This window comes from Sander vitreus, chromosome 18, assembly GCF_031162955.1.
Source record: "Sander vitreus isolate 19-12246 chromosome 18, sanVit1, whole genome shotgun sequence".
In the NCBI taxonomy this organism is placed as follows: Eukaryota; Metazoa; Chordata; class Actinopteri; order Perciformes; family Percidae; genus Sander; species Sander vitreus.
The window spans coordinates 4,217,936-4,227,601 of record NC_135872.1 but is presented as its reverse complement, the minus strand read 5'-3'; the positions used below and the strand labels follow the sequence as shown (position 1 = coordinate 4,227,601).

General features: G+C 41.5%; 1 pseudogene across 1 annotated transcript in view; it reads left to right on the top strand.

Annotated features, from left to right (window-relative positions):
- Positions 1 to 4,559: 4,559 nt before the first annotated feature.
- LOC144533824 (cytochrome P450 2K1-like) overlaps positions 4,560 to 9,666 on the top strand; it is a 19,428-nt pseudogene continuing 14,321 nt past the window's right edge. Inside the window, exons 1-5 of the transcript XR_013503472.1 lie at positions 4,560 to 4,880; positions 5,026 to 5,188; positions 5,284 to 5,433; positions 6,696 to 6,856; positions 7,113 to 7,292. The product of XR_013503472.1 is annotated as a cytochrome P450 2K1-like (transcript). The remainder of the gene's footprint in view (positions 4,881 to 5,025; positions 5,189 to 5,283; positions 5,434 to 6,695; positions 6,857 to 7,112; positions 7,293 to 9,666) is intronic.

Genomic DNA, 9,666 nt, shown 5'->3' with positions numbered 1-9,666 from the left:
CTCTCACAGTTGAAGTGTACCTATGATAAAAAATTACAGACCTCTACATGCTTTGTAAGTAGGAAAACCTGCAAAAATCGGCAGTGTATCAAATACTTGTTCTCCCCACTGTAGTTGCTATAATAAATCCAAAAATTACCTCAATGCATCATCAGATATTAAGGAAACATGCTAAGTTGAAAAACTATCTTTTCTGACATCAATGCAAAAAAACTTCCATTTGAAAGTTCTTTTCTGTGACGGAATGTCTGTTTGTGTTTTGCCTGTGTGTTGTTATCAACTGCCCAGTTTGACAGCCAGGCCGGGTTGCCAGATATAACGTTACCTTTAAAAACGTAAGCCCAGAGCGCAACAGCTGTAACGTTAGTACAGCCATGAAAGCAACAAACGTTTCGAGCTGGCTAATTTCCTCCTGAACAGGTAAACATTAGCTTCAGGCTAACTTATCACGGCTACAAGGGACGGGCATTTTATGTCATTGCAACATTTGTGTACTCACATTGAATTATATAGCTAGAGTACCCGAGTTGTTTACTCGCAAAAACAATTGAGACACAGCTAGTAAAGTGAACCCGACAGATCCTGGCTAACGCTGGCATGCTAACCCTGCTAACTGCTAACGTTACCGGAGGACCAGGCAAGCGGGCCACGGAAAGAGAGGACCGTGAGTTTGCAGTGAGTTTAGCGATTGTTGAGCCATGGACGGGCTATCAGCCGCTGGCAGACTATCAGCCGTGGACGGACTATCAACCACTGGTGGACTATCAGCCGTGGATGGACTATCAACCGTTGGCAGACTATCAGCCGTGGACGGACTATCAACTGCTGGCGGACTATCAGCCGTGGAGGGACTATCAACCGCTGGCAGACTATCAGCCGTGGACGGACTATCAACCGCTGGCGGACTATCAGCTGTGGTCAAACTCGTTAAAATAGACATTGTTTCTTCTGACAGGGGGGCCTCAAAATAGATGCAACAATTGCATGTTTTTCCCTTCACCTTTGCACATTTTGATAGCAAAGTTCTTGTTGTTTATTTTCAGGCTGGAGGCAATTCAAGGTTGACATAATCCTGATGAGTGACAAGTTTCCAAGCAGGACACTGAGAAGGGCGCAACTCCCAATACACTTTGGTTTGCAGAGTAAAGTTGAAGCTCAAACGGAACATGTTAGAGGCCGTTTCCCCTGCAGGGAGATCCCCAGGCAAAACTGTAACTACAGTCTGCAAACACTGTGGATGCACAGCACTTTGTTGAAATGCTAACACGCTGCTGGCAAAATGATTAGCCACACATTCAAAACAGAATGGATTTCAGTCTGGTGAAAAACACTGTAGAAAGTAATGGAGATGAAAGCAATGGAAACACAACATTCATTTGTTGTGATGATCTAATGAAATGAATAAAACCTGTCGCATGATGCTGTAGTAGACAGGATTAGTCACACTATTCTTTGATTCTGTTATGTACCTTTAGTTTTTTTTCCAGTGATGCTATAAATTACTAGATACAAAATAAAAACATATTGAAGCAAACTGCTGATTGTCATTCCTTCTTTTTTACCTAAAACACTATAATAATAATAATAATAATAATAATAATAACTATTATAAATATTATTATTATAACACACATATCTTTCTTTACAGCGAGTATTGATTCATGTGAAGTCACACAAATACATGGTAAGGTTTGCATGCGTTTGTGCGTGCCTCCAGGCTACATTAGTGTGTGTGCTTGTGTGTATTGTGTGTTGTTGGCAGGGAAGACAGCCAGACACATGGCACATGGTTAAGTGCAGTGTTGGGGGTAACAACGTTACTAACGGCGTTATTTTTTCAGTAACAGAGTAATCTAATTAATTACTTTTCCCATTGTTGCAACGCCGTTATCGTTACTGAGGATGTAAAGGGGCGCGTTACTACAATTTGGTTGAATGAGGTAGGCTTGCCTCTCCGGGAACCATCACCTTATCGCGGTGGAGAGGTTTGTGTGTCCCTATGAACCTGAGGGCTGTGTTGTCTGGAGCTTTGTGCTCCTGGTAGGGTCTCCCAAGGCAAAGTGGTCTCAGGTGAGGGGCCAGACAAAGAATGGTTCAAAAACCCTATGAGAAATCGAGGAAGAGATGGAGTGACCCTGCCCGGAGGAAGCCCAGGGCCCCCGTCTGGAGCCAGGCCCACATGGAGGGCTCGTCAGCGAGCCGCCTGGTGGCCGGGTTTGCCACGGAGCCCGGCCGGGCACAGCCCGAAAAGCTACGTGGCTCTGGGTGTGGAGGGGTTGTCTTGGCTGACACGCCTCTCAACATTGCATGGAAGTCTGGGACGGTGCCTAAGGAGTGGCAGACCGGGGTGGTGGTTCCCCTTTTTAAAAAGGGGGACCGGAGGGTGTGTGCCAATTACAGGGGTATCACACTTCTCAGCCTCCCCGGTAAAGTCTACTCTAAGGTGCTGGAAAGGAGGGTTCGGTCGATAGTCGAATCTCAGGTTGAAGAGGAACAATGCGGATTCCGTCCTGGTTGTGGAACAACGGACCAGATCTTTACTCTCGCAAGGATCCTGGAGGGAGCCTGGGAGTATGCCTAACCGGTCTACATGTGTTTTGTGGATCTGGAGAAGGCGTATGACCGGGTGCCCTGGGAGATACTGTGGGAGGTGCTGCGGGAGGACGGGCTTCCCCATGTAGACCTGCATCCTCCATGCGTAGCTGGACTCGGCGTCGCAGGCGACCATTGACTTGATACCATACCTCGCAGGCTTGCTGGGCATGTACTGGCGGAAGGTTTGATCCTCTTCCCACAGGCTCTCCAAGGTCTCGTTTTGGGACCTGTACACCCCTGAGAGGATCAGCAGCATGAAGTAGGTGCGCAGGTCCGTGGTGTCCATCGCTTGTCCACTCGTTGCCATATTTCTTTCGGGCTTCAAGGTTTGTCATGCTCAGTACGTTTTCTATTTGCCATGTGACAAACAGGCTGAATGCAGAAAAACAATACAATAAACAAGCCGTGACCCATAGGACGAGGCGAGGGTAGTTGACATGAAATGAAATAAAGGAAGGGTCGCGGGGACCCGAAGGACGAGTTGAGTTTTCAAATGTGTTTCATCCTTTGTTTCCAAATTTCACAAAATTCTGCTGTCTTAAACTCACTTTTTCAGTGCTTGTTCACAAACATTTGGGTATCTGGAGTGTCTACCGACCCAAAAACTGTGAAATAAGATAACCCAGTCAGTTGTTTGTGGGCTGCCTCCATCAGAAAACAACAACACAAACCATTCAGATTTGGCTCCCCTTCATATATCACAAGCAGACTAATTATAATACATCGGCCACCATCTGAGTATCTCCACCCACGGCTTGAGAACTACTTTCACAAGCCAATCAGAGCAGACTGGGTTTTTTTGGGGAGAGTGGTTTAAAGAGACAGGCGCTAAAACGGAGCATTATAGACAAGAGTGTATATACAGGTATATTCAGACAGACAGTAGGAGTAAAATAACGTGTTTTTAAAAAAAATATGAAAGCATGTAAATGTGTTCTAGTAGAAACCCAAAATACAAGTATAAACCTGAAAATTAGTCTCCTTTAAATAAAAGTCACTGTATGCAAAATTGTAGCATTTTGTTTCTGGTATTTCTATATGTTATATGTACTCTTACCTGTAAAGTGAAACATATTTATTAGAAATAAAAACACTTTAATCCATCTGAATTCAACCATCTTGAGGGTTTTCTCAGCTTTTTCACTGTCACAGTCTCTGAACTGATGTGTGTTAAAGAGAAAAGAAGAATCTTTCAATTCAATTTTTTTCAATTTAATTTTATTGTCATTCAGCATGTTAGACACACAGAGAACGGAATTTGCTCTCAGGACCAGCAATATGACAGTGGCAGTAATTAATTAGCCAATGATTAAAAGAATAAGGTTTAAATATAGAATAAATAGGATAAGAAATAAAAGCAGTTCTTTAAAAACAATCAAAGTGACAAGTATTTCAGGGCATCAGCAGTCCATAAAGTGCATCAACGGTCCATAAGGTAAAGTGCATACAGTTCTTTAGGTAAAAGGGATGGCAGCAGCACACAGTAGACAGTTTAATTGACAGTCCTTGAGTTCACAAGACCACCTCTGGGTAGAAGCTGCGCTTAAGCCTTGGGGTCCTAGCATTAAGACTGCGCAGCCTGCTTACGTAATGGTCAGTGTGCGGGACTCTTCTCTAAACTTTTACATTTTAGCCATTCAGTTAACACTCTCATCCACATTAAACGGTAGATTACTGATCCATCCACAACAGTAATTATCAGCAGTCTTAGAATAAACCTTAAGGTTGTCAGTGAACGGTCCTATGGAGATAGGCAGGGGAGAAAAGTAGAGGGGGGTTTGGTAATACTTTATGTTACTGTAAGTTCTGAACTTTAGGCTGGGCTGTTTTTCTTACCTACACCTACAAAAGGAGGACTGACACTCAAACACTCAGAGCAGCATTTCTTTCTACTTCTTCACTTTCACACCCACAAGGAAGCACCAATCACAGTACAGCAGGGAGTGGGGAGATTACTGCGGTTTACTTAGGGTTAGTTTTGGCATCCCTCTTTACAGAACACTCTCAAAAGTAAAGGCTCCAAAAGGAAACGTATTTTGTCTGTGAAGTAGGAATTTTAGGACACGTTTTTAAAGTCATGGGGATATTAGATCTCTTTCTCCAGTCCTCCGGCTCTATCTCCCTGTTGGGGGCTCTGGTGGTCCTGCTGCTCTTCTACCTCGTCTCCTTCTCCAGCTTCAGCTCCAAGAAGGAGAGGAAGGAACTTCCAGGACCAAGACCGCTTCCCAGTACTTGGGAACCTGCTACAGCTTGACCTCAAGAAACCCTACCACACATTACTGAAGGTGAGAAAGTGCCATAAGAGTAACTTAGCTTTCTTGTCAGGTAGTTTGTTGTTTCTGCTCCTCCGGTAGGTCTCTCATCTTGTTTTTGCTCTCCTGTGTGTGTCTTATATCCGAACGTGTCGTGACATTATGATTCTGTTCTCAGCTTTCCAAGAAATATGGATCAGTGTTCACTGTCTATTTGGGACCAAAGAAAGTGGTGGTCCTGGCAGGATACAAGACGGTGAAGAAGGCACTTGTCAATCATGCTGAAGAGTTTGGAGAAAGAGATCCAATGATAATTATGCATGAATACAATAAAGGACATGGTAAGGAAAGAACGAAAAATATATTTTCCTTAAACATTGTCTTATTTTGTTCAGCCTTCAGTTGTGTATTTAACATATTTTGTTGAACCACTCAGGTATTTTATGGTCCAATGGTGATTCGTGGAAAGAGATGAGGCGCTTTGCTTTGACTAACCTGAGAGACTTTGGGATGGGCAAGAAGGCGAGTGAGGACAAAATCATTGAGGAATGTGAATACCTCATTGGAGTGCTCAAGAAATTCAAAGGTCGGTCTAAACGATTACATTTTTTTAATCGCGATTAATCGCTGAAGTTCTATAGTTAATCGTGATCAATCGCATGTTTTATCACAATTAAAATTATATTATTTTGCATTTCAGAACTCTTTTTAAGTACATAATAACAATGGAAAGCAATTCTTACCAGTGTATCTTGATTGGGAATCAAGTGAATACAAAGAAAGTGACTTTATGAACTTGACTATTATTTATTTACTGTAAACAAATGTGTGAATCTGTCATTATTGCACAATTCCTCCAAGTACCTAACTAAAACACCACAGCAATTGACTGAGATGTAACACTAACACGTTGCTTATACAGTACAAACAAAATGGTCCAAAAACCAGATGCCACAGCAGGATATTTAACCTTTACATTTTTAACAAGGATTGAGAACAATTGACTGAGATGTAACACTAACAACCACCGTTAAGGCAAACAAGTGCAAAGTCCAGCCAGAGTCAATATAGTGTTTAATAACTCCTAAATAATGTTGATTACTCACTGACGTCCAGTGATCACCGGTTAATGAGACAGCGTTTGCACTTTGCAGCAGTTCCAGTTTGGCTGCTTTCTCCGTGTCATACAGGCTGTGTATGGTGAAACTACTGTTCCCCTCACGGCAGTGTATAAGACGGGTCAGACCATGCCAACCGTAGTACGTCTTTAAGACCTGAGTCCTCTACGATGCTGACAGGTCTGCAGTTAGTTGCCACCCGTTTTGCAAGAGCTGTAGTAATTTATTTGGATTTGGTTTCATCCACAGGTCGGCAAGTAGAACTCTCCAAAATAGTGCTTTGCCTGAGCCCACTAGCATCAAACTGCGTCACGTTAATATGCTTAGCTCGTAGGTGGTAGCTCAAGCTTGACGTACTTCGGTTATATTTTAATTCCGGCTTTACACAATGTGCATATGGCTTTCGACTTGTCTACGAGGCATCTGGAAATTTTATTTAAAAGAAAAGCGCCATCAGAAGTGTGTTGCTGCTGTCTTTCTCCATGCCGGCAGCCTGCCTGCATTCTGCAGCAGAAGATGTGTTATGAAGAAGTACGGCAGCGCCAAAGGGTCAAAATAGTAGCTGTTAGGCACGACGCAAAGCCGAGTGAAGTGTAAAATAAATGAATCGCATGGCGGAATGCGATTAAAAAAAATGAATCGCATCGTGATTAACGCGTTAACGCTGACAGCCCTAATTATAACCAATGTGAGCAAGGATTTTAATTTTTTCCTTTTTCCCTCATCACAGGAGAAGCTTTTGATACGACCCTACCAATACAATATGCAGTCTGTAATATTATCTGCTCCATTGTTTATGGCAGCAGATTTGAATATGATGATCCAGAGTTTACATCCCTGGTAGATTGCATAAGCAAACGTGTTCATCTTTTGGGCTCCCCTTCAATACAGGTATTTTATATTTTTGTGAAACTTCTAATTTCAGTATAGTGATAAAAATAATTATTGTACCTGGAATGAAGAAATTGTTAAATCTTTCTGTTGCCTAATAAAATGTCAACAAGTCCTCCAATCCATACGGCGATATAGTCACCTAAAAATCAAATGTAAATATGGGTCGTTATTGCGGAATGTCTCTATAATGTACTGTATGTTAAATGTAATTATGAAAAATGTATACATATAGGCAATATTTATATTTTGACAGGTGTACAACATGTTCCCATGGTTCTGCAAATGGACTGCTAACCGGAGGTCCTTCCTCAGATTGGGTGCTGCCAGTATAAGACAGAACTTACAGCTGTTAAAGCGTTTGAAAGAGACCCTCAATCCACAGATGTGCAGAGGCTTTGTGGACGCCTTTCTGGTCCAAAAGCAAAAGTTGGAGGTAAGAAAAACATATCTATCAATATTGATATTTTTTATGAAGCTGAGAGGTAGTGGGAATCTATGTAAATGTGACCAATAAAAACAGGCATTTGTATACATTTACAAGTGAATTTCATGCTTCAAAGACATGCTCCACTTCATGAATGGTTTGTGCTTGCTAGGCAAAGCAAAAGTTGGAGGTTAGAAAAACATGTCTATCAATATTGATATTTTGGTTTATGAGGATGAGGGGTAGTGGTAGAATCTGTGTAAATGTTGTGCTGAATGTATACAGCATCCAGTTGCGTTGTGTTCTTTAGCAGCTACATTTCGAAGTAAGAGTACAAATGCAATAAGCATAAATATAGGCTAAATGTCTCGGTTGTCACTATGGAAAAGATGCAATAAATACAGGCATTTGTCTACATTTACAAGTACTTGTCTTGCTTAAAGAACGAAAGAAAAAAAATATATATCTTTTTTTTTATTCTGTTTAAATACTACTGTAATATTACTACTACTATTACTACTGTGTAATATTCCCCAAAAATGTTACGGCACACCACAACTTTTCTCCCGTAGCAATGGCTTTCTTACAAACTTTACATATTAACATATTGTTCTGCTTGTTCCAAGTTGTCAGAAGTCTTACATTCAGCCAGATATCAATTCATTATTCTTTTTTTAACCATGCAAACCACAACCTTTGCAGTAGTACGATGCCCTTCGTCTGACAGTTTCTTTGTTGAAGTCCACCTGTCTACGTTACCTCTGGTATGTCCAAAATGTTGATGTGTAACTTCAGCGTCAACACCGGTGTTTCCCTCACCTGTGTGATCCTAATCCGACCCACCTGACTCGTTAACTACTTCTTCAAGATCAGAATGTTGATCAAAAATGAATTATCCTAGTCTGAATCTATCAACAACTCCAAGGCTTGCACAATTGTGTACTTCATCGTTGGGGAAGGCATTTTTTTCCGACTCTGGCTAGCAACACTCCATGCTCTTTTTCTGGTTCAGGGTGGATCGTCTTCTTCACTTTTTTTTTGGACCCGACAGTGCTGTAGTATTTACCAAGAACCGCAACAGCGCCCCCAAACGTATAACATTGAAAACCTGGATTGCTCGATATCTTGTCAATGGCGGAAATTGTGTTAATGGCTAAACTACGGTGGCCCTGAAGTGCAAATCACAACAGCAAATAGAAAAACGCAACAGCAAATTATAAAACACAACAGCAAATATGAAAACACAACGGCAAATATGAAAACACGACAGCAAGTAGGAAAACACGACAGCAAATATGAAAACACGACAGCAAATATGAAAACACAACGGCAAATATGAAAACACGACGGAAAATATGAAAACACAACAGCAAATAGGAAAACACAACGGAAAATGATGAACACCGACTGGGCAAATATGAAGACATGAGCAAACATGAAAACACGACAGCAAATATGAAAACAAAACGGCATTAACTTCTACTGGAAAAGGTAGGGCCTATCTAGCAGAGGACGGAGCCTCCTGAAAGGACAGACGGACTGTCTCTCTGTTAAAAGTAGGCGCTTTTCCATGTTTTTCACCTCTCCTTCCTGTTAAAAGACAGACAGTCCGTCTGTCCAATCAGGAGGGTCCGTCCTCTACTAGATAGGCCCTACCTTTTCAGGTAGAAGTTAATGCCGTTGTGTTTTCATATTTGCTGTCGTGTTTTCATGTTTGCTGTCGTGTTTTCATGTTTGCTGTCGTGTTTTCATATTTGCTGTCGTGTTTTCCTATTTGCTGTCGTGTTTTCCTATTTGCTGTCGTGTTTTCCTATTTGCTGTCGTGTTTTCATATTTTCCGTTGTGTTTTCCTATTTGCCGTTGTGTTTTATGATTTGCTGTTGCGTTTTTCTATTTGCTGTTGTGATTTGCACTTCAGGGCCACCGTACTAAACTCTCAAAATGGCTGCCAAACTCGCATTGTTTGATGAAAACTCACCTTTTAATAACTTTTAATCATTAAGATGTGTAGATCACACGCAAAAAATTGGAGTCGATCAGATAACATTTCTAAGAGGAGTTTGTAAAGTATGACATCTTGAAATGACGAAAAATGCACAATTAATTACAAATGGCCAACTTTCTGTTGGGTTTAGGATATTCTTCCAAGAGGCTTTTTTGCTGAGTCAGGTCCAGAAGATCAAAAACAAAACAAGAAAGTATTAAGGTTCGAGATTTGTTTGAATAAATGTGCTGATAAATCTTTACCTGCAGAAATCTGGGATTACCAACAGTCATTTCCACGATGAAAACCTTATGATAACAGTTCAGAATCTGTTTTCTGCTGGCACTGACACAAGTGCAACAACACTGAGATGGGGACTTCTGCTCATGGCCAAGTATC